The 25,564-nt window shown below is 39.6% G+C and overlaps 1 non-coding gene and 1 pseudogene across 1 annotated transcript; one reads left to right on the top strand and one right to left on the bottom strand.

Annotated features, from left to right (window-relative positions):
* Positions 1–15,372, bottom strand: part of LOC122212378 — a 100,838-nt pseudogene extending 85,466 nt beyond the window's left edge.
* Positions 15,373–21,215: 5,843 nt separating this feature from the next.
* LOC122212496 lies at positions 21,216–21,319 on the top strand. Its single transcript, XR_006199175.1, has one exon. It is a non-coding gene; the product is annotated as a U6 spliceosomal RNA (small nuclear RNA).
* The last annotated feature ends 4,245 nt before the right edge of the window (positions 21,320–25,564 follow it).

Raw genomic sequence — 25,564 nt, 5'->3', positions numbered from 1 at the left:
CTACCCATTGAACCCATTTCCAGAACCCCTCCAGTAACCCTCTGTTTATTCTCCATATTTAAGAGTCTCTTATGATTTGTCCCCGGCCTGCTTTTATATTTTTGCTTCCCTTCCCTTATGTTCATCTGTTTTGTCTCTTAAAGCCCTCATATGAGTGAAGTCATATGATTTTTGTCTTTCTCTGATTTCACTTAGCATATTATCCTCTAGTTCCATCCACATAGTTGCAGATGGCAAGATTTCATTCTTTTTCATTGCCGAGAAATGCTCCATTGTATTTATAGACCATATCTTCTTTATCCATTCATCCATCGATGGATATTTGGGCTCTTTCCATACTTTGGCTATTGTTTATAATGCTGCCATAAACTTTGGGGTGTTTTGAAATATTCGAAACAGCATACCTGTATCCCTTGTATCAATATCTAGTAGTGCAATTGCTGGGTCATAGGGTAGTTCTATTTTTAATTTTTTGAGGAACCTCCATACTGTTTTCCAGAGTGGCTGCACCCGTTTGCATTTCCCACCAGGAATGCAAAAGAGATCCTCTTTCTCCGCATATTCCTCGCCAACATCTGTTGCCTGAGTTATTAATATTAGCTATTCTGACGGGTGTGAGGTGGTATCTCAGTGTGGTTTGATTTGTATTTCCCTGATGATGAGTGATGTTGAGCATTTTTTCATGTCGGTTGACCATCTGGATGTCTTCTTTGGAGAAGTGTCTATTCATGTCTTTTGCCCATTTCTTCACTGGATTGTTTTTTGGGTGTTGAGTTTAAGTTCTTTATAGATTTTGGATACTAACCCTTTATCTGATATGTCATTTGCAAATATCTTCTCCCATTCCGTTGGTTACCTTTTAGTTTTGCTGATTGTTTCCTTTGCTGTGCAGAAGCTTTTTATTTTGATGAAGTCCCAGTTCATTTTTGATTTTGTTTCCCTTGCTTCCAGAGAAGTGTTGAGTAAAAAGTTGCTGCGGCCAAGGTCAAAGAGGTGTTTGCCTACTTTCTCCTCGGGGATGTTGATGGGTTCCTGTGTTACATTTAGGTCTTTCATCCATTTCGAGTTTATTTTTGTGTATGGTGTAAGAAAGTGGTCCAGGTTCATTTTTTTGCAGGTCGCTGTCCAGTTTTCCCAGCACCACTTGCTGAAGAGACTGTCTTTATTCCATTTGATATTCTTTCCTACTTTGTCAATGATTAGTTGGCCATACTTTTGCGAGTCCATTTCTGGGTTCTCGATTCTGTTCCATTGATCTCAGTGTCTGTTTTTGTGCCAGTACCATACTGTCTTGATGACTATAGCTTTGTAATACAACGTGAAGTCCATTTTTGTCGTTTTTAAATTAGAATTTTTATTGAGATAGTTGTAGAGTCACACATAGTTGTAAGAAATAATACAGAGAGACCCCATGCTTCCTTTACCTCGTTTCCCCTGTAGTTAACATTTTGTGAAACTATACTACAATGTCACAACCAGTATATTACATTGATATAATGTCTTGTATGTGTGTTTGTATGCTTAGTTTTATGCAGTTTTATTACATGTATAAGTGCATGTATGGGCCACCACAATTGAGACACTAAACGTCTTCAATACTACAATGCTCTCTCCTGTTGCCTGTTTATACCCACATCCACTTCCCTCTTGTCCCACCTTCCTCCCAGTGTACTTCCTTGTACCCTACCCTTCTGGCAACTACTAAGCTTGTTCTCCATTTCTCTAATTTTATCTTTTCAAGAATACTGTATAAATGCTATATAAATATACAGTACATAAGCTTTTGGTATTGGCTTTTTTTCACCCAGCATATTTCCCTAGAGATTCATCCAAGTTGCTGCAAGTATCAATGATTTGTTTTTGTTTTTGTCTTTTGCTGAGTAGTGCTCCATGGTATAGACCTACTACAGTCTGATTTAACATTCCACTGTTGAAAGACAGCTGGACTGATTAAAGTGACTATGAAAATTCCTGTTCAAGTTTCTGTGTGAACCTGAGTTTTCATTTCTTTGGGATAAAGGCCCAAAAGTACAGTTGCTGACTCATGAGGTAGTTACACGTTTAGTTTAGTAAGAAACTGCCAAAATGTTTCCAGAGTGGGAGGACCAGTTTATATTCCCAGCAGCAAAGTATGAGTGACCCAGTTGCTCTGCATTCTGAACAGTATTTGGTGTTTTTGGTGTTTTTTTTTCAGTATTTTTTATTTAACCATTCTGATTCACGTCTGTGTGTTGAATTTTAAACTAAAAGTTTTAAAATTTTTGATATATTTTTTTTTTTACTTTTCCCCACTTGGGGCATATCATATGAACTACTTTAGAATAAAATCTGAGTTTATCTTTCTGTAGATTTCCCAAGACTACAAACTTCATCAGTATAAGAAATTTGTTTCATTGAGGTTTGCATCCCTAGCCTAGGAAGCAGGGCCTGGTGCATGGCAGACACTCACTAAATGTGGTTGAAAAGAGAGGTTAAGGAGACAGAGAGTGTGCTTTTGACTAACTGCATCCATCATTACTATCGCTTAATATGTATGAGACATATTCAGGGTACATGGCACGATAGTATCGTTTGAAAAAAGCATAGTGAACTTAATTTAAAAATAATCTCAAGTCTAGTCTAGATTCTCTAGATCCCAGATGCAGCTCTTAAAAGCAAAGAGAAAAGATTTTTTTTTTCAAACAGAAAAGTGAGACAGAAGTCTTCATATTCTGACTCACTGTGTCCCTAAGGGGAAAACCTGCACTCTTTATATACCCTGAAATCAGCAAAAATATTCATTAAAGACACTATTTCTCCTTGAGCATCATTCCCTAGCCTGAGCCAGAGGATAGTCTGACTGCTGGGCCGGGGCTTGACCAGCCCAAAGGAACTGGGCTCACCTGGCCCAGGACATGTGCAGGTACCACCTAGTCTATGCAACATTCACTGACTTACGTTTCACAAAACATTTGTCAACTAGATCACTGCTTCTGATTTCTGCTTGTAGTTCCTCAGTCCCACAGAAATAGAATAACAAAGTAGCAAATAGCTAGAGGAAAAGTTTTATCATCCATGAGGATAACTAAAGTTTCCTGTGAATCTCTTATATTACTGGCTATAAAAGTTTGAACACCTTGACCCAGAAAGCATATACAATATATCATCAGGTAACATGTTAGCTGAGAGTAGGACCCTGAGGTTTGCTCTATTCTCAGGTGAAAGAACTATGGAAGAACTATAAAGCATCAAATAAAAAAACAGATTACCTTTAAGGAGAAGTCGTTTGGGCCAAGATGCCTTGACCACTGGGAGGGAATAGGAAGCAAACATGCTCACCTACTTCCCAGTGGGTAAAAATCAGGCAGACATAGTTGGTGGCGGTCTGTGCTGCCTTGGGCAAGACAACCCACCCAAAAAGGGAATGATTTCCCTCTGTGTAGAGAAATTTAGCCAGGAATGCTTTCTAAGGAATTGATGAATGCTGTACTAAGAAATAAGATTGGGGTGGCTCAGTCCATTAAGCATCCAACTCTTTTTTTTTTAATTAATTTATTTTGAGAGAGACCACAAACAGGGGAGGGGCAGAGAGAGAGAGGGAGAGAGAGGATCACAAGAAGGCTCCATGCAGTCAGCACAAAGCTTACTTGGGAAATCTCTTTCTCTGTCTCTCTCACAAAATAAACATTTTTAAAAAAGAAATAAGGGGCGCCTGGGTGGCTCAGTCAGTTGAGCATCGAACTTCGGCCCAGGTCACGATCTTGCAGTCCATGAGTTCGAGCTCTGTGTCAGGCTCTGTGCTGACAGCTCAGAGCCTGGAGCCTGCTTCCGATTCTGTGTCTCCCTCTCTCTGCCCCTCCCCCGCTCATGCCCTGTCTTTCTCTCAAAAATAAAGATTAAAAAAACAAAAAATAAAATAAAAATAAAGTAAAATAAAGAAATAAGATTGAATCTGAAATTGTAGCAGTTTGGAAACATATTAGTGACAAAATAATAAAAGTCATGTCAGTCAAGAAAAATATTACCCATCATGCTGTACATTTTAACTAATACAGTGTTTAATATCAATTATATCTCAGTATAACTGGAATATGATAGAATTATCCATTCCCAGTGTACTGATCACCAAATGTCTACCAGAAGCCTCAGGTTTAGGGCTAATGTCTGACACAGACCTGGACTAGTTTTTGAACATATGTCAATGTGCTGTTCTTAATCATCTGAAATCCTTGCTTTTTTCACATTTTTTACATTTTTACCTATTGTCTTATTTATTATTCATTGTCCCAGGGTCCTGCCCAGAGTAGTACATTACATGTAGTCATCAGTCATCAGTCACCTGAGGCTCCTCTTGGCTGTGACAGTTTCTTAGGCTTCTCTTGTTGTTTGATGACCTTGATAGTTGTGAGGAGCACTGGTCAAGTATTCTCTAGAATCCCCTTGATTGATATTTATCTGGTTTATTACTCATGATTACACTGGGGTTCTTGGAGGAAGATCACAGAGGCAAAGTGACGTTTTTATCACACCATGTCAATGGCATATACTGTCAACATTAATAATTGTTGATATTGGCCTTGATCACTTAGCTGAGGTAGTTCTTGTCAGGTTTCTCCATTGTAAAGTTACACTTTTGTGCCATTTCCGTCATGAAGTCTTTGGAAGGAAGTCACTCACTATGTGTAGCCCACACCTAAGAAGGGAAGGTTTCTGATCCCCCTCCATGTAGTAGAATGATTGTTTGGAATTCTTTTCCGCCACTTTTTTAACTACTTTTATCAGTATGGACCTGTGATATTTATTTTGTACTTTGGGTGATGTTTCAATACTACTTGATTTATTTTGTTGCTCAAACTTCCATCTTTTGCCACTGAACTTCTTTCGGTCAACTCCCTTGTCTCTTTGCCTTAGCCCTGTCCTTGTTAGTTCTCAGCTTTGTTGTGAGTACTTTCTTACTTCCTGGCACCACAGGATGCTCAGGCTCATCTTGTACATTTCCTGTCTCAGCCCAAGAATCAACCATTTCTCCAAGGAGTTCAGGTTCCTTTTGTTGAAGAATGGCTTAAATACAAGTTCATTTTAAAACATTATAGAATGGATACTAGCTTCAGCAATCATGGCCAGATAGAGACTTCGGAAGTAGGAATGCTCTGTTTTGGAACATTTAATATGTAGCTCTGACTACTGGGACGGATTATCTATAGCCCAAGGAAAATATCTTTCACTTAAAATTGTTCTATAGATAGAGTTTTTGAAAATTATTGTACTCATTTATTTCTTTCCTGTCGCTCAGATAGTTTTCGGTATCACAATCATAAATGGCACTTTTACCATTTACTGTCATCATAAAGCATTTTGGGAGGAGCTTGTATAAGAACTTCTGTCTGTGAGCCTCGGTGACTGTGCCACTCCTGATCCCTGGGGGCCTCTCTTCTCCTTCATCTCTGTTAGTCTTCTTTATATGCCAGCGTTATCACATGCTCTAAATCATTTCAGGAGGTCATCTGCAGGAAAAGTCCCTATTTGAAAGAAGGCTCCGCTGAATGGTTTACCATTTATGAGTGGTGCCTAGATGCTATAGTTTCTATGATCTGTGACTGTGATTTTGGAAGAATGTGCATTCTCAAATACTTCTTAAAATGCTGTTTGGTCAGGTAGGAACTAGGTATTCTTAGCTACTGGCTGTCAAATAGAGCATTTTTAACATCAGAAATTGTTTTTATGAAAAGGTGGTATCCTTAGCCGAGGAGCATTTTAGTTGTGGATGCCTAATCAAAACTGTACTAAACAATAAATAGAAACAGAATTATCTGCGTGTACTCTTCCTTTTTTGTGTGAGTCACTCATTTTGGCATTTTTTCAGGATGGATTCCCATGTAGAAATTCTTTAATTCTTGACACGCATTTTAAATGTTTTCTTGCAGAATTTTTCTTACAAGTCATCAAAATTATATAGTAAGAGGTCCACGTCCAAAAAATTAATTAGGTGTCTGTTTTCTCGGCTAGATAAGTGAAATCGTTCATTTCTGATGTCACCTGCCTCTCAAAGAGATAAACTTTTTCTACAACAGTGAACACCAAGTTTATTTCATTCCTGATTTTGTTCTTGCCTTTTCAATTGATGATTTACCAGAGAAGAATATATAGAGTTCCCTCACCCCCCAATTCCACTTTTCAGTAGAATGTGCATATCAGAGAAAATCAGTCAGGCTCAGTGAGAAAGAAGTCCACTATATCCAACTCAAGCAGAAAGATATTTATTAAAGGATTCAGAAGGTGTGTAGAATCATTGGGGAAACTAAAGAAACAGATGATACTGGATTTTTAAGAAATACTGTCAGAGCAACACTGAAGAACCAGGCCACCGTGGGAGCTGCGGTCTCTTCTACAACCAGGTAACTGGTGCTTCGCTTCTGTACCAGTTCCAGAGCCACTGCTAACAGTAGGGGGCTGTATTATCAGAAAACTCTCAATACCGCTTCCCACTCTAGAGCCACTCTGTGTGAGCTACAAGCTGAATCAGCAAGCCAGATGCCACATTCTTGCCTTTTACCCTCCAAAGCAATCCGTCAATCCCTGAGAGCTTTGTCACTGTTAGGCTTGCTGGCACAAGTGGCAGATTCGGGTGCTCGGACTTTGTATCACTTTTGACTTTGATTGACAGGCCTTCAGTCACACTGGGGACTTCAGCCACAGGGGAACCCCAGACACGAAGAGTTTGCTTCCCAGTCTCTGAAGTTTAGGGAGGCACATAGAAAGCAACTGGAATCGTTCATATCCACCAAAAGAGTTAGAAAGAGCTCACTAGGAAGAGGGCAATAAAAATACCTGAAAGAAGTATTGGAAAACAGCAATCTCCACAGTCTTAAAATTTCATTTTAGAATACCAGTAGCTACGGAATGCAGAATATGCAAGACTAGATTACTATCTTTTAACTTAGTGTTCTGTCTTTTTAAAAGAATTCAAAGTCCCAAAATTACTGGATACCTTACTTGGTAACAAGTGTTAAAACTATAAACTCTTATGCTGTAGACTACAGCGATTGAGCTGCGATTTAAAAGGGAAATTTAATTAATAGATGCTAAAAGTGGTTATGCACAGTTGAGATGCACTTTAAGAATTTTTTGAAATAAGCAAATCTTAGTGTGCATAGAAATTCCATATATTAACAAATGTGTTGAGACAAGCCGAGGGCACCTGGGCGGCTCAGTCGGTTGAGCACCCAACCCTTGATTCTAGTTCAGGTCTATGTATGATCTCACAGTCGGGCTCCATCACAGATGAGTACAGGGGGGAGGCAGGCAACTTGATGCCAAGTGTGATGAGGAAACTTTAAGGTTTTAAGTATGGGATTGGATTGATGTGATCTGATGTGTACTTTGGAAAGATTACCTTGGCTGCTCTAGATCAAATGGAATATTGAGGCACAAGACTAGGAACAGGAAACAAGTTAGGAGGCTGTGTCAGCAAATCAGACAGGTGGGACTGGTGGCTGGACCAGAGTGCTGGTGAAGGGGTGTTGACAGCTGAAAGGTTAGGATCTGTTTTAAAGATGGAGTGCATGTTATTTGCTGATGACTGGGTGTGGGGTGATAGAGGGAAAGAGGATGACTATGAGGTTACTGGTTTGGTGGTTGTCAGTAAACTGAGGTGGTGGGCACTTGGGAGGATCAGCAATTGGGAGTCTAGAGTTCAGTATGGCTTTCTTGAAATAGAGGTGCCATTAAACACTGAGCTGAAAAAAAGTGAATTGGTTATGAATTTGTAGTGGAAGAGAGACCAGAACATGAGAGTCAGGTGAGAAATAACTCCCAGCTGGGAGTTAATTCCTTTATTTTTCACAAAAACACATAAGATGTGTAAAATCTGGCTATTAGAAGCAGAGATTCATGAAAGCCACTTCTTTTTAAATTTTTTTTAATTTTTGAATTCTAATGTAGTTAACATTCATTTCACAGTATCGTGATTCAACAATCTCATATTTTACTCAGTGCTCAACAAGATACGTGTACGTGTACTCTTAATCCCCTTCACCTATTTCCCCCACCCCCACCTCCTCTCTATTAACCATCAGTTTGTTCTCTATAGTTAAGAGTCTGTTTTTTGATTTGTCTACTTTTTTTTCCCTTTGCTTAATGAAAGCCACTTTTTAAAATTAAAGGGTTTTTCTCCCTTCATGTAATAGATAAACCAATGGAACAGAAAAAGAAAATCCCATATAAACATAGGAATTCTGTAAATAATACAAGTATTTCAGAAAACTGGGAAAAGATTAATCAATCAATAAGTGGCATAAGGACAATAGATGAGTCATCTGGAAAAATAAAATAAAATGGGATCTGTGTCCCTTATCCCACACCCGGGTAAATTCCAAGTGGATCAAAGATTTAAGGATAAAAACTAAAACATTCTAGAAGAAATCATAGGAGAGTTATCTTGAGGTGGAAGTTTTTCTAACTGTGACTTAGCATCCAAAACCTCCAAAAGAAAATAATAAATTCTATTAAATTTGCATGATAAAGTCAAAATTATGGCAAATTGGGACTATATCTTTGCAATCCATATTACAAAGCCAATTTCTCGAATACGCAGAGTACCCATAGAAATAGAGAAAAAGCCAATAACCAACATAAAAATGAGCAAAGGATATGAACACATAGTTCATAGATAAAAAGAAGCATATAAAAGAGACAGGGAGAGAGAGATAGGGAAGGAGCGAGAGGGGGAGAGAGAGAAACTGGGGAAGGATATGTGAAAACAAACAACAGTATCTGTGAGGGTATATGGGGACTAGAGGAATGGGGGACAAGAATGGGATGAAAACTTTGCGTCACATGCCTCTGTAATAATTTAAACTTTTGAATTATATATATTATTTAGAAAAACTATAGGACTTTCTATACACAATTATTGCTCTTGTAATTTGTAAATATTACAACTATTTTGGAGAGCAGTGCGTAATATATAACAATAATGATAAACTCTTTTACCCCAAAACTCCTAGAAATTTCATTCATGAAAAACAAAAAAATTCACACACAATGTTCTTCATGATAGCAGTGCCTTACAATGGAGGACAAAAAGAAGCAACCTAAACATCCGTTATAAGGAGAATTATTTAATTATGACATACTACATGATAGAATAGTAAGCTACTGTGCAGTGTAACTAAGAAGACCAGGAGGAAATGTTCAATCGCCAAATATTTACTGTGTACCTACTCTGTGTCACACATTGTTCTGGATGTTAGGGATACAACGATAAATGAGACCAAGAAAAAAAAACCTATGAAATCTATGTGCTAAAGGAACTTATGTTACATTGGGGAAGACTGGTAGCAGGCAAAGAGATAAAATATAAGAAAGTTGTAGTGGTTATGACTGTAAATAAAGTTGGATAAGGGGATAGTGAATGTCGAGGGGTTACTATCTTTACATAAGAATCAAAGAAAGCCTTGCTGAGAAGATACTATTTGAGAAAAATCCCAAAGGAGGTGAGAGAACAAATCATGCAGGTGTTCAGGGGAAGAGAGGGTGAGTGCAAAAGTCTGAGAGGCAGGGGCATGCTTAGCATGTTTGCACAGCAGCAAGGAGGCCAGTGTGGCTTTCCATACGTTGTAAATGAAGGCAGATGGAATAGGGGTTCTGGTCATGAGAAGGTCTGGAAAGCTATAGTAGCAAAGCCTTTGGGATTTTTTCTGAGTGTGATAAAAGAGCTCCTGGAAGTTTTTGAACGGAAGTGGAAGTAGCCACAAATGCCTGTGTGAAAAGCGAGAAGTCTAACTCATCCGTTAAGACAAGCTGGTGGATAAAAAATGGTGCACACCTGGAGATAGTCGAGAAATGGAAAAAGCAGGACTCTGTGAATGATTGGATGTGGAAGGTGGAGACAAAGGAAGAACCTAGAAAGTTCTAAGGTTTGGGCATCAAGATAAATGGTATTAAATGAGATGGGAAATTAGGTGGGTGAACAGATTTGGAGAACTAGAAAAGTTATGTTTGGTTTTAGATGTGCTGAATTTCAGGTACCTCTGAGTTACAAATGTAGAAAAGGGGAAAACTAAAATGAACCTGGTTTTAGTATAAACTCATAGTGTTCAAGATGGATGAATGGATGAATAAACAGAAGTAAATGTGTTTTACTCGTGTGTGTGTGTGTGTGTGTACTTTCCGTAGCTCTCTCTACTAAGAGGTCCTGAGGCAGCACTACTCCAGTATCAATGAGCACATTTAGTACCCAGATATTAGCTTTTAAATATCTGAAAGAAACCAGGGCTCCTTGGTGAAATCACTGATTTCAGGTTTGGATGAAAGAAAAAATAAGATGAGCTTTGAACGTTTCATTAGGTCAGAAAGTAAGAACATTCTCAAACAATGATGGAGACATAGCAAAAGGACACAGGAGTTAGCTTGCAAGAGGCTGCCACTAGCAAAATCTGGCACAATTAGAACACCAAAATAAATGATAGTTATGGATTGCAGCCCAGAGTATATGAATCCATGAGTCCACACTGATATATAAAAATGAATGAGTGAAAATTTTGATAAGGAATAGGATATTTACTTATTTTGAAAGTATCTCCCACATATTTTTTTAATTTCAGAAGGAAAAGTAGCCTATAGTTGAGAAGCCTGGCAGACATCATCTTAAGTAGTAAGTGAACATTATCAGTACTGGAACAAATTGAAATAGTGTGCCAATGATTCAGAAGAACATAGCACAAATTTTATGTTATCCTTACCAGTGATACATAGGCTAAATCTCCTCATGACAAAACATCAGACAAACACCAATGGAAGGCTTCTGTACTACAAAATTACTGGCCTGTATCCTTCAAAAATGTCAAGGTCATGAAAGTCAAGGAAAGACTGAGAAACCCTTCCAGGTTGCAGAGGATTAAAGAGACATGACAACTGAATGCAATACATGATTCTGAATTATCTCCTTTTGCTACAAAGAATATGATTGGAACAATGGGTGAATCATGAGTGGGGTTTGAGAATTAGGTGTAGGGATATATCAATATTCATTTCCTCCCCTTGACGGTTGTATAGCAGTTATGTAAGCTATATTCCTTGTTTGTACAAACTTACTCCCAAATGATTCGGTAAAAAACATGCTTTGTACTGTATTTAAAATTTTTAGTAAATTTGGGATTGTTTCAAAAAACCTCTAAATTATCACAAAAGTGAATTAGAAGTGAGTAAATGGGAGTAAGTGAGGCCCATACTTTCTAGAAGGTTGACGGGAAAGAGGGCAGTACAGGCTACTAGATGAGAGGAGACTGCTCCAAGTTTTCAAAGTGTACTAGTCTGCTGGTCTACATGCAAAAGCTGGTGTTTGGAGAGCAAACAGATGTAGGATAGATGGTAGTCATTGCAAAACGAACACCTACCTGTAGGTGGCGGGCGTCCTGGGTGCCCAGGGTAGGTGAGAAGTTGAAGCTGGTTTATAAGCTGGGAGGAATGTCAGCTGATGTGGCTTGCAGTCCTGTGGACTGAGGTAGGCGGGCTGGAAATGGAACAAATTCATGCATGAGAACCTTCCTTCTCTCTGAGTGATACACTTGTCTTCTAAAAACGACCCCTTGTCTGTTCTCAAAATGGTAAACTAAATATGGTTTGGTCTTTGAAACTGAAATTATCTTATTATAAAATATCTTAAAACAACTTAATATTTTTCTCAGTGATATTTTTCCTATAACACGTATTCTTAGGACTGCAGAAAAAATTAGAAAGTTTCCTTTGATATTTAAAAAAATAGTAAACAAGCCTTATATGTATGCCTTTGCCTAGGTAATTTGTGTTTTATTTGGTAGGGTCAGAGCAGGTAAAACATGTCCATGTACTTCATAAACACAGATGATTTATAAGCCATTGCATGGGACAAGACTGGTTTGTAGGCCAATTAGCAACCTAGAATGTGAAAAACTGACTCAGAATCAGGTCATCTAAGAATGATGATTAAACTCTTTTCCCCATTGTTTCAACAGGCCCTATACAGTGGTGCTGTTTACTACCAGGTCCATTTAGACTGGCTCCCTCATTGGGAGTACAGAACCTTGAAGCTTATTCAAATGACTGTCTTCTCATTTCTCCTAAGACTGCACATAACCAGTGCCATTGTAGATGCAAAGAAGGGTCCTTATCTATTACTTGCAGTGCAGCTATAGAGTTTTAGGGTTTAATCCCCATTCAGAAACCTGGTTGAGAATATTATTTGGTGATCTGGAAGAAGCAATGGGATGCTATAACTTATCTATGGCATCACCAAAACTATGCCCTTTGCTTGGTGCCTTTTTCCTTACTCTATACTCAGTTACAGACCCTTGTCTCTTTAGGTTTCAGTGCTGAGTAGGCATGAAAAGTGGGAATACCAAATGACCCCTCATTTGAGAGTGAATTGGGGAATTGAGAGAAAACAAAACCACAGTCTTCCCAGGGCTGCTGAGTTAATTCGGTACGTTTTGAGTAATAAACTTTCTTAGCTAAGATCCCTCCTGCCCTTCCTCCCTCTCTCCTTTCCTTCATTTATCTTGTTCTAATTCAGTATTTCACTAGGATGCTAATACTTCCCTTCCCACACCTGTACGTTAGAACAATGTAGAAGTCTTACCTTGTGATTTACCTGTATAAAGCACTTTAAATACCTGTTATTGTTCCTGAGGGTAGGAACTAAGTCTTATACCTTGTATCCCCAAAAACCTGAATAAATACTCATCAATTAATTCAACTTGGTGTATCAAGCATATGTTGATCACCTATAAAGTTTCCCAATACCATTTGTTAAAGAGACTCTCTTTCCCATTGTATATTCTTTCCTCCTTTCTCAAAGATTAATTGACCATATAGTTGTGGGTTTATTTCTGTGTAACCAGGGAAATGCACATCAAAACTACAGTGAGCTATCACCTCACACCTGTTAGAATGGCTAAAATCAAAAATCTAAGAAACAATAAGTATTGGCGAGGGTATAGAGGAAAAAGAAACCTTATGTACTGTTGGGATTGCAAACTGGGGTAGCCCCTATAGGAAAGTTGAAAATAGAATGTAAAAAGTTAAAAATAGTTGAGAAAGAGAATCCCAAGTAGGTCTCTCGCTGCCAGCACAGAGCCCAGCGTAGGGCTCAATTCCATGAACCGTGAGATCATGACCTGTGAACCGTGATCATGACCTGTGTCAAATCAGTAGTTGGACGCTCAACCTACTAAGTCAGCAGGCACCCCTATCCATGTAACTTCTACACAGATGTTCATAGCACCATTATTTCAGTAATGTAAAAAAAAAATAGAGACAACACAAAAATGTTGTATATCCATATGATGAAATATTATTCCACAACAAAAATGAATGATGTACTGACACATGCTACCATGTGGATTATCCCTGAAAACATGCTAGGTGAAAGAAGCCAGTCACAAAAGGACGCATATTGTGTGATTCCATTCATGTGAAGTATCCAAAATAGGCAAATCTATAGAGAGGAAGGACATTATGTGTCTCTGGGTCCTTGGGGGAGGGGAGGATGAGGAGGCTGCTTAGTAGACTGAAATTTCCTTTTGGGGTGATGAAAATGTTCTGGAATAAGGTAGTGTTGATGGTTGCAGAACATTGTGAATATACCTAATGCCATTGTATTGCACACCTTAAAATGGTTAAAATGGTAAATTTTATGTTATAAGTATTCTGCCCTGTTAATAAAAACAGGGTGAATTTTGTGGTATGTGAATTATGTCTCAAAACTGCTACAGAAATGAAAGGCATAATAGCTTGGATTAATCACCAGAAAACTGTGATGAGGGAAAAAAATCCAATCCCAATGACTATGTACTGGACAATTCTTTTTTTATAACTTTTTGAAGTGGCAGAATTTTAGAAATGGAAGACAGATTAATAGCGTCTAGATGTTGGGATGGGGGTGGGGAGATAGAAGTGGGTTATAAAAGGCAGCATAAAGAATTCTTGTAGTGATAGAATTGGTCAGTGTCTTTGTTTTTTTAGTGTTTTTTTTTTAATTTATTTAAGCAGTCTCTATACCCAACATGAAGTTCAAACTCACAACCCCAAGATCAAGAGTCTCATGCTCTTCTGATTGAACTAGCCAGGTGCCCTGGAATTCTTCAGTGTCTTGACTGGTATATAGGAACCTACACATGTAGTAAAACTGTAGAGCACTGAACACACACATTTACACGTGCACACGAGCACAAGTGAAATGTGTTTTTCTGAAATCTGAATAAGACTGGTGGATTTTATCAATGTCAGTGTCCTAGCTGTGATGTACTATTATTTGCTAGTATAGTACTACACTAGTGGGAGAGACTGGGCAAAGTGTACATCTGAGCTCGATAGCATACCTTATAGTTGCCTGTGAATCCATGGTTACCCTGTTAGAAATTTGCAATACAGGTTAGAGTCTGGAATTGTGAGGCCTCCCGCTTTGCTTTTCTTTTTCAACATTACTTTGGCTATTCAAGGTCTTTTCTTGTTCCATACAAATTTTAGGATTGTTTGTTCTAGCTCTTGAAAAATTCTGGTGTTATTTTAACAGGGATTACTTCTTACTCTTGTCTTCGCCCAGTTATAGTCTTATCTCCACAAGCAGTACCCCAGATCATACTCAGGGATGGACCAAGCTTACAGCAGGTTTTGTATTGGTTTGGCTTGGTTAATTTCAGTAATTCAGTATTTTCCAAAAATAAATAGGATGTGCAAGAAAAGATAAGGCCTTTCTCAGACTTTTTTTGGCATCCTTTAGTTAAGTCACTTTTACCAAAGAGAGATTGTTATTCGTCCCGTTCATTGATATTAGAAAGTTTGTATGTCACACTTGTATTTTAGCAAAGAGAAAATATCATTTTTTAAATGAATAAAAACCACATTTCTGTGCAGTAGAAATCCTGTTAACATCTCGTCGTGTTACAAAGATAAGCAAGAGGATTAACTGTTTTGGAGGGCAGTCTTTTTTTCAGGAGAAGAACACAATGTCCTGCTGTATCTGGTTTCCCGTCTGTGGAGCGGGTTGGTGGAGGTGGGGAAAGGCCCTCCACCCACTCAGCCCTCTGCTGTCCCTCTCTCCTCCTTTTCTTCCTCTTCCCTCCCTCCTTGCTGTGACTTTTCCTCCCCCTGTTCATGTTCAAACTCTTCTCCTCTCTTCTCTTCTCTTCCCTTTTCCCTCTCCCCCTTCCTTTCTCCTGCGTTTTTCCCCTCACTTCATCCTCCGATTTCTTCCATTTCTTCCTTAAAATAGAGGCTTAGCAAGAAATCATAACGTGGAGAGAAAGATCCTGTTGATCTTTAGAGGCTGCTTAAGTTGACACTGACCTGGAAGAAAGGGGCTGGACTGACTCTGATTCCGGGAATTCTTGGTGGACTGCTAAGAACTGCTCCCATAACCCGGGAAAACATCCCACATGTTCACATAATCTCCCCTCTCACTGTCCATGCGTACACACACCCGCATGCACAGACACACACGAATCTGTTTCTCTCTCTTCGTTTGTGTTTCTGTGATACTGAGTCAGTGAGTGAAAAGAAAGGGAAAAATGAATATTTTTCCAAAGTGGTGGAGGGGCATTTAAAACTTCAAAGAAGAATTAAATTACAGTCTCTCTGAAACTCCCTCTACAAATCAACATTTTTGCTTTCCTTATTCCTAGTGCTGTGTTCTGTTGCTTTTGCAGATAACAATATGTAAATTTTTAGAATTCTTACAGTATTCTTCAATTGGCATGATGTGCCATTAAGCTGGTAAGAGAAGGAAAAGAAATTCTTAAAGATAAATATTAACTCCATAATGGACTTTTATACTTCCAACATGATGTGGATGGGATTGAACAGTGAACCTCTTATCTGTATTATTTTATGTTGCTGGGAATGCGCAGTGGAATATAGCTTCATTTGGCACCCGTTTTAGTCAGTTCTTCCAACATGGTCTTGGCCTCACCCTCATGGCTCAGAAATGCATAGAATCAAAGTCCTGCTGAATGACTCCTGACGGCTGAAACGGGAGATTCTTGAACTACTTTTTGACTGTCTTATATTTCCAGCTGGGAGGGGTGGAGCGTGGTTGACGAGGGGCAGGCACAAGCTGAAGACCATGGGCATTTTCACGATTGTTTCTTGCTGTCACATGCATGACCAGGGCAGCATCGCAAGGCCGGGCACAAGTTGGTTTCATGTGTAGCAACACCATTTCTGTGTGGGATAATGCACCCCCGTGCTGCTCTCGTGCACTTTCCTCAAGCTCCTTCACCAAGGTGCACACGCCTACTACAGACTTAGGAGAGCAGGCACATGATAAGAGAAAAGAATCTTGTCCATGAAGTGCATTTGTAATCGAGAATTTGCCTGGTGAGCAAAGGAAACCAAGAATTTGAGCGATTAGGTGCAAGCATTTACTAGGTGTGAAGCAGACTTCAGTTAATCTTCATTGTACCCGTGTGAGCCAGGGGCCCACATCCAGCAACAGCAGAGCTCAAAAGAGAGCACGTCTTCTCCAGACCTGCCGTTCCCCTGCCCCACATGCTTCCAATCATGAAAATGAGAGGAAGGATCTCATGTGGGGTCAGGGTCTACATTTTAGGCATGGGTGGAACATTGATTTTAAATAAGTGGCATCCACTTGCCAGACTCTTATTCCAAGAATTTTGAATGGCAAAGTCTGTCTCATGGAATGAATGCAGTTCTGAGGCATTCAAACCACTAACATCCTATTTCCTCCCTGTGACACATTTTCTCTCTGCTCTTCGAAGTTTATTGCTGCTAAGAAAAGCAATGTCCCCCTCAGGCTCCGTGTATGGTACCCAAAAGCAGTGCTCAGGGCTCAGTGCCACGTGGAGTATGAAAAGTCACCTAGACCTGAGCCCTAGCTTGCATGGATTTGGGATTACTGATCGTGCACATCTTCCTTGCCCAGTGGGTATTCTGTGGCAGGAAAGTAAAAGGATGTACTCAACTTGCTTTTCCAAAGTGGAAGCCCAGTTTTATTAACACTGTCACATCACTTTAAAATATCCGATCTCCTAATCTCCATGGGGCTTGGTTAGCAGCTGAGCTCACAGCATTTCAGACGTTACTAAGGACAGTGCGAGTGTCAGCTGGTTCTCCCTCTGAGCATGACCACATGCCGATACAGTGTCTGCTCAGATGCCTCGGATGCTGGTCTGATAGACCTTAGACTGAAATAACTGAGAAGGATGCCAACGAGTAAGCAAGAGAGAGGTGCCTGGGTAGCTCAGTCAGTTAAGCATCCAAATCTTGATTTTGGCTCAGGTCGCAGTCTTATGGTCATGATCTCACAGTCATGGTCTTGCAGTCGTGAGAGTGAGCCCCCAGTCAGGGTCTGAGCTGAGCATGGAGCCTACTTAAGATTCTCTCTTTCCCCTCCCTTTCCCCCTGCCCCTCCCCCCACTTGCATGTGCTCTTTCTTACATGTGCGAACTCTCTGTCAATAAATTAAAAAATGAAATGAAAAAGAAAAATAAATCGTAGGCCAGTGTAGACCCTTCCCTGACCCTCACCCATCATCGTGACCATGTTTTTCTGTCTCCTCCCTGAAATGCTTTTCTAATGCATTCTCACATGCTGACAGAGGCCAAGAAAGAACAGCAGTTTTACAAGGGTTGGGGATCAAGGGTGAGGGCCAGGGCCCACAGGATGAGCTCACAAGCTGGTGCCTCATCCACGAGTGTTCACTCAGTGTTGTCAGACTCCAGGTTTCTTAAGACCACAGGAAATTTGAGGTTTGCATAAAATCCCCCAATTTTTGTTATCTGTTAACTAATTTAGAAATGTTTTAACACTGTATAAACCAAAGAAAACATATCAACCAGCTGAACTTGGCCCGTGAACACCACTTTGCAGCTTCATTTTCTGTGAGACAGTTGCCATTAATCAGAGCAGTGACCTCATGTTGGTCTAAGGAGACCCTCTGCGAAGTTATCCATTGAAGCCACCCTCCACCCTGTGCCAAGACTTCTGTTACTGAAACAGTGATTTTATCAAACCCCGTCTGGTGTCACCCTGTTGTTGACTCATTGATGGCAAGAGGTAGGTGTGCTGCCTGGGTTTCCTCTCAGGTCTGCCTCCACCAGGCCGTCATCACATGGCCATTGCCTCCAGCCACTACTGGGCGTCATGGTACCAGCCACGTCCAACCACGAGACGCCTCCACTAGGTCAATGCATCTCTTTCCTAGCCCTACCTGGTCCTTTCCTTCCCGTCCCGTTTTCTCCTCTCTTTACAAATGCTTGTCAACATTTTAATTTTATTAATATAACTTTGATTATAAATATAACTTAAATTTACAATAATGCATTGGAAATAAAAGAACAATGCAAATTGAAATCACAATTATTAGTCTTTACCCTTTTTACCACTTTGCTAATCTCTCCTCTCTTTCTTTGTTTTCTTTTTCTTCCTCTATCTTTATTTTCTAGCTTTTTTTCAATTTCGTAGTCATGGAAAAGCTCTTTCCCATTACAGGATTTTGTATATGCTGTTTTCTATGTTTTAAGTCCTCTTCTCTCAACTTTTTGCATGATTGTCTTATCCTTCTTCAAGACTCAGCTCTTTTAAGAAACCTTCCCTGACCACCTTGGTTAGACCATCCCACCCCAAGTTGTATCTAAAAGCACTCAGACTATTGCCTTGCTAGCTCTCCCACAGTTTGTGATTGTATATTTATATGCATATTAGGTGTTTCCCGAAGGAGGCACAGAGGACAGGGTCTATGTAGCTCATTGCCAGATTCCTAGCGCCTTGCAAGCAGCCTGAGCCAGCAGCAGTCCTGCTGTATTTAGCACATAAATAAGTGGATCATAGATTTACTAGATGCCACCCAAAAGCCAGAGCACTGTTTTGGTATACAGTGAAAAACCCACAAGTGCCATTGTTATTAAGAATCTTGTGACATTTATATCATGGCTCTATGGACCTCTGTGCCTCACTGCATTTCTTTTGTCTGACATAGCAATTGCGTTCAAACAAGTCATGATGTCTTTTAAGAAAAAAGAACAACTCACATTCAAGTCTGCAAATTTAGGATGGAAACTTTCCAAATACTCTCAAAACTTATAAATAATGGCTAAAGAGCCATTATACTTTCCTATATAGCACATGCAAAATATCCATGAGATCATAGTTTCTCCTGGATGTAAATTGAAGAAAAAAATAGAAGACTGCCTTCGGAATAGCAGAGTGAAGACACAGTGAATTCTGTCCCTAACAAATATTTTAGATGGAGAAAACTTTAAAAATCATTTAAAGTCTCAGGAAGTTTTCCTAAAGGCATACAACAAATGGAGAAACAGTCCATCAATAGAACCAAGAAAGTCTACTAAGTGTTAGAAAGAACAAGGAGTCCGTGGCCCTTGATCCATGCACCCACCAGCCCAAGTTGTCTTAAGAAGACTGTTCTGGGGTTCTGCTCCAGGACTGCAGTCAAGAAGAGGCCCCCACTCCCCTCAGCTCACAGTCTAGGGTACAGTTTCACTGTGGGAGATCTCCTAGCCCATGTTGCAGCTCTACCCCAAGTGCGGTGGGCCAAGAATACTGGCCCAGTTGTCGTATCCCAGCTTACCCATAGGACAGAAGCACCAGAGCAGAGAAGCAGCCCCAGATCAGTGTCCCCACCCCCACCCCAACACGCACTCTGGATCCAAAGTGTAACTCCAGAAGGGGACTCCATCCTCACCCCCGGGTCTGTGAAGTGGCACAGAGGTTCTGCCCAGAGGACAAGAGGTTATAAGGAAGAAGAGCCCTATGGCACTGCCTGAGAGAATTGACCTGTTTTGAAACAGGGTACAATCCTCTGCTCAAGAGTGTTGTTGAAAGTAATGGGAATCTTGGTGGAGAGCAATTCCAAGACTGCCTATAGCCCTGTGATACTGTGTCAATAAAGAGATGACCAAACAATCAACAGTTTTAACAGAGAGCGTCAGGGAAAAGACATAGCCAAGAAGAACCCTCCTAGTATCACAGTAAAACTTTCAGACTCAAGAAGGGTGTGCTCAGCCGCCCCCACTCAGGAGCAATCAGAGCAACCCACAGGGAAGATTTGGAGTGCGAGCCTCACTGGCACTGCAGGCCTCAGCACCCCTGCAACCATACTAGGTGAACAGTAGGCTGCTCTGACCCAGGAGCAGCTCCTAGGAAGCTAGACTTTAAAATAAAGGAGATGCATCCCTGGCAGTTTGGCAGTCCAAGTCCATGCCCTCCCAGGAGTGACTCCGAAGGAGTAATACAAGCCCTGGCTGATGGAGAGGCAGGAACACAAAATCCTACCTCTTTGAACCATGATAACAACCTCCAAGGTGTATACACTCAATGTCAAAGAGTAAAAATCTAACTTCCAAGCGGGCTTAAGCACAACTTTCAAAGTAGCTTATACTGACCTATGGACAAACCTTAGGTAACCATGCGAAAAGATTAAAACCACCCCCCCCCCCAAAAAAAAATCGGAGTAGGAACATCACATACTGCAGCCTGCAGGAAAGTCACTAAACAACTGATTCACTAACAACAGTACCAACCCCCTGGGGTAGGTAGGCGAGATATCCATATCTAGAGTTGTCGCAATACACTGTCAAAAATGCTCAGTTGTCAACAGAAAATTACAAGACTTATGAAGAAACAAGGAAGTGTGACCTATACACAGGAGGAAAAAAGTGCAGGAAATTGAAGGGGGCCACATGTTGGACTTAGCAGACAAAAATTTCAAAGCAGCCATTATAAATATGTTTAAAGAATTCAAGAAAACCATACCTCAGGAGTTAAAGTGTGGAATGTTGACAGTGTCTAATCAAATGGAAAAAATCAGTAAAAAGATACAACTCTAGGAACACTTGGGTGGCTCAGTTGTTTAAGTGTCTGACTTCAGCTCCGGTCATGATCTTGCATTTCATGAGTTTGAGCCCCACATTGGACTCACTCCTGTCAGCGCAGAACCTGCTTTGGATCCTCTCTCTCTTCCCCCCTCCCCTCATTTTCTCTGCCTCTCCACCATTGGACTCACGTGCTCTTTCGCTCTCTCTCTCTCAAAATAAACAGAAGAAAAAGATACAACCTATAAAAAATAACCACATGGGAATTCTAAATTTAGAAAGTGTAATAACCAAAATGAAACTTCACTAGATAGACTCAGCAGTAGATTTGAGCTGACAGAAGAAATGTTGTGAATATGAATCCAGAGTAATTGAGCTTGAACAATGGTGAAGGGGGAGGGGGAATGTCGAGTGATCACTTTGGCAGCGCTTACACTAAAATTGGAATGACACAGAAACTACTATAGCCTCTGCACAAAGATGACATGCAAATTTGTGAAACATTACATATTTTTTATTTAAAAACAAAATTTTAACGTTTATTTATTTTTCAGAGAGAGAGAGACAGCGTGAACAGGGGGAGGGTAGAGAGAGACAGAGAGAGGAAGACACAGAATCCAAAACAGGCTCCAGGCTTTGAGCTGTCAGCATAGAGCCTGACACGGGGCTCGAACTCGGGAACAGAGAGATCATGACCTGAGCTGAAGTCAGACACTCAACCGAGTGACCCACCCAGGCGCCCTGAAACATTACATATTTTTAAGATTTTCATCAAATTTAAAATTCTTCCCAAAGAGTATGGTAATTTCAATAGGATGTTAAAACTCAATCTCAAATTTATGACTACAAAGTATTTTAGAGATTCAGAGTACCTGTGAAGACATTTAAATACCTCAATCTTGGCTCAGTTGGTTAAGTGGCTCTTGTTCTCTGCTCAGGCCATGATCTCACAGTTCATGAGTTTGAGCCCCACTCGATTCTGTCTCTCCCTCCCTCTACTCTTCCCCTCTGCTCTCACTTTCTCAAAATAAATACATTTTAAATTAATAAATACTCAATCTTTATGAAGAAACAGGACACACCAAAATAAATTTCTGTACGATTATAGAAATCTCCCAAATAGCAAATATCCTTAGAGGGGAAATAAAAGAATGAAGAAAATGAGGGGTGCCTGGGTGGCTCAGTCAGTTAAGCATTGACTTCAGCCCAGGTCATAATCTCGCAGTTCGTGAGTTTGAGCCCCACATCTGGCTCTGTGCTGACAGCTCAGAGCCTGGAAACTGCTTCCCATTCTGTGTCTCCCTCTCTCTCTGCCCCTCACCCACTCGCACTCTGTCTCTTTCTCTTAAAAAATAAACATTTATTATTATTTTTTTTAGGAATGAAGAAAATGAAACGGAACCTCATAGAAATGTGGGACACCATTAAGTTCACCGACATACATGTATTGGGAGTAGTAGAATGGCAGGAAAGTTGGGAAGAGGGTGCAGAAAAACCATCTGAGTAAATAGTAGCTGAAACGTTTCAGACTTGACTGGTAAACTTACTCATCTGGAAGCAGCTCAAGTGTCCATTAATAGATGAATGGATAAAGATCTGAGGTGTGTGTATGTGTGTATTAATTTTTTCAAACTTTGGATAAATCATTCAAATCTCATACAGATTTTTCAAGGAAAAAAAAGAATCCCTGTCAACTTATCATATGAAAATAATAAAAATGGTAAATCGCTTTGAGGAATAAAATTAAATCTACTATGAAAAGTAAAATTAAAGGTCAGTATCACTCATGGACATAGAAAAATCCCAAACAAAACATAGCAAATAGGATCTTGGCTTTATCTCAGGAGTAAAAAAAAAAAAATGCTTTAACTTAAAAAGCTATAATTGTCATTTACAACATTTGAGGAGATAAAATCATATAGTCATTCCAATTAATATGGAAAATGCATTTGATAAGATCCAATACCCAGGCATGATTTAAAATTTTTTTCAGCAAAGTAGGAATGTTTAACCTGAAGAACAATATCTACCAAACATCATTCTTAATTATAAAACACTAAAGACATTTTATTCAAAATCAGGATAAGTATGCCCAATATCACTAGCTTCTCTTCAGCACTGTGCTGAAGGTCCTAAAGTGCAGTCAGAAAAGATAAATTAAAAAAAGAAAAAAAAACCCATAAGGGTTAGGAAGCCTGAAGCAAAGTTGTCATAATGCACAGAGGACATGGTTACATAAAACTTCATAAAAATATCACAAATAATATTAGTAAGATTGAGGGATTAACAAAAATTTTCTGTATAAAACTCCAACTGTATTTGTTTACACCAGCAACATAGCAACAAACAAAAAAACCATTTAAAATAGCAAAAAAATTGCAAGTGATATAGACATAAATCTAACAAAAATGTTCAAGAACTGTATGGGGGAAAATCTTATAAAATTGGCCTAAGGACCCTGCCAAGGAAAAATTGATCTACTTGTGCCAGTCACTGTGCTAAGCCCTGTGTTACTGTTTTAATGTTCACAACAACCTCTCAATTAGGATCCATTATTCCCATGTTAAGATGAGTAAATTCAAGTTCATACAGTAAGTAACTTTTTTAAGGTCCCAGAGTTACTCACAAGGTATTTCTTTCCTCTCTGGGAAGCCATTTGTGTTCCCTTAAAACATGTGCTTCATGGGGAGTATCTCTGGTGAGTCAGGAAAAACAAGTTGATCAGGGGGCATTTCTCTGCTCAGATCTATCACACTGGCACTGATTTTAGGAGCTGGTATCTACTGAGCAGGAAGCAGCAACGAGTGGGTGGAATTTTTTGTATGCTGCAAATAAGCTAACTCTGGTTTGGACTGTTGAATGCCACATTTCCAATCCATTTGAACTAATGTGGAAAGTGACTCCACCTCAGGCCTGAGCTGGTGAGCCCTGAGCTTCAGCTGAGTGAGCAGGGCAAGGCGGGAAAGCGTGTGTGGCCAGGCATGAAGAAAAAAGGGAGAAGGGAAATATTAATAGCTCTTCTCTAAGGCAGAAGAGTAAGAGCACCATTCCTTGGTTATTTGAGATAAAGACAAATACCAGAACAGATTTAAGGAAAAGGTATTACCTATTCCTCTTCTCTCCTCAACACAAGCAAATCTCTCTAGTTTTATAAAGCAGATCCACGGAAGTTTTTATATTCATCTTGACTTTTGCATATATTATTAAGCAATAATGCTTACAAAACAGTGCAGGATACATCAGTATAGTCAATCAGGCATTAACTGAACTCATATAGACCACTCTTACAGGAAGTCTAGGACTTCCTCCTTAGGAAATGGAGCCTGATTCCCCAAGACTCTGCCTTAGCCTCCTTAATTAGACATGGAACAGAGAGGCAAGTTGGTGATGGGGTAATTAAGGTGAATAGACCTTTGAGGAAAACAAAACAAAACAAAACATTAAAGCACTTACTCCCAAAGTTTATGATAGGAAATGTTCTGGGGACCAAAAAAGACATTATAAATTCAACACGAAAATGTATACTTTTATCCTTGCTTTTTACATAGCATACTGTTTTAAATAGGACAATATTATGAAAGAGTAATCTTGTGTTTTTTCCCACTTGGCTCTTGGATTAAAGTCATACAGTATCAAGCAGTTAATAAAATTATTTTCAAGAGATTTAAGAGTATTTCTTTTTCATTATATTACAGTAGCAGACTTAGAAAATAATTTAGCATAAATTCCTTACATTCTGACCTTAATATCCTAATATAATTCTTGTCAAAACATTTAAAAGTATCTTTTGAAAGTTGTAGAGTGGATAAACTTCTTCTAGATATGATTTACGTATATTTTAAATAGTTTGACTTAGCAGTAGGAAAAATCGTTGCCTCTCTATAAAGATTAGATTAAGATATTCTGGAGTGTCATCATGCAGTTTGCCGCGAGCTAATTCCTTGTTGCATTCTTGGTGCTTGCCTTGCAGACTAGAATGCGAATTGCTCTCAGATGTTCTCTTCTGTTCCACTCCACAAAATTAATCACTCTTCTACATTCGTACAACTTGTTACTGTACCGTGATATTATGGCACAAAAATACCAAATCAAGTGCCTTGCATTTAAGACCTGGTTCAGTTATCTCCATACAGTCTTGCCTAGGTTTTTTTTTTTTTAATTTTTTTTCAACGTTTTTTATTTATTTTTGGGACAGAGAGAGACAGCATGAACGGGGGAGGGGCAGAGAGAGAGGGAGACACAGAATCGGAAACAGGCTCCAGGCTCCGAGCCATCAGCCCAGAGCCCGTCGCGGGGCTCGAACTCACGGACCGCGAGATCGTTACCTGGCTGAAGTCGGACGCTTAACCGACTGGGCCACCCAGGCGCCCCTTGGCTAGGTTTTTTAAAAAGACATTTTAAGCCTCACTTTACTCATCTGTCAACAATGCCTAGTTTCCTCAGGTGAAGGATTAAATAGACACTATGACAATGCTGTAATTAGCCATAATACATTATATTAGTGTTAGGTGTTAACATTGCTCAAATCTTTTTATTTTCAAGTATATTTCTATTTGACACCTTCCCTCCTTACATATCCTACAAAGTATAAGCTCAGCGAGCTTTAAATGAACTCACTAGTGAGTGAATAAGTGATTGAATATTTCTGCGAACACTGTATACAGTTAAGTATTATGAGTCTGCTGTGTGTGTGTTCACAACGCAGCCTCATTCAATCTCTCAAGCATGGAAAGAGTTTTTATTGAGAGCCTGATCAGATA

This window comes from Panthera leo, chromosome F3, assembly GCF_018350215.1.
Source record: "Panthera leo isolate Ple1 chromosome F3, P.leo_Ple1_pat1.1, whole genome shotgun sequence".
Lineage (NCBI taxonomy): Eukaryota > Metazoa > Chordata > Mammalia > Carnivora > Felidae > Panthera > Panthera leo.
This window is presented reverse-complemented; position numbering and strand designations above follow the sequence as displayed.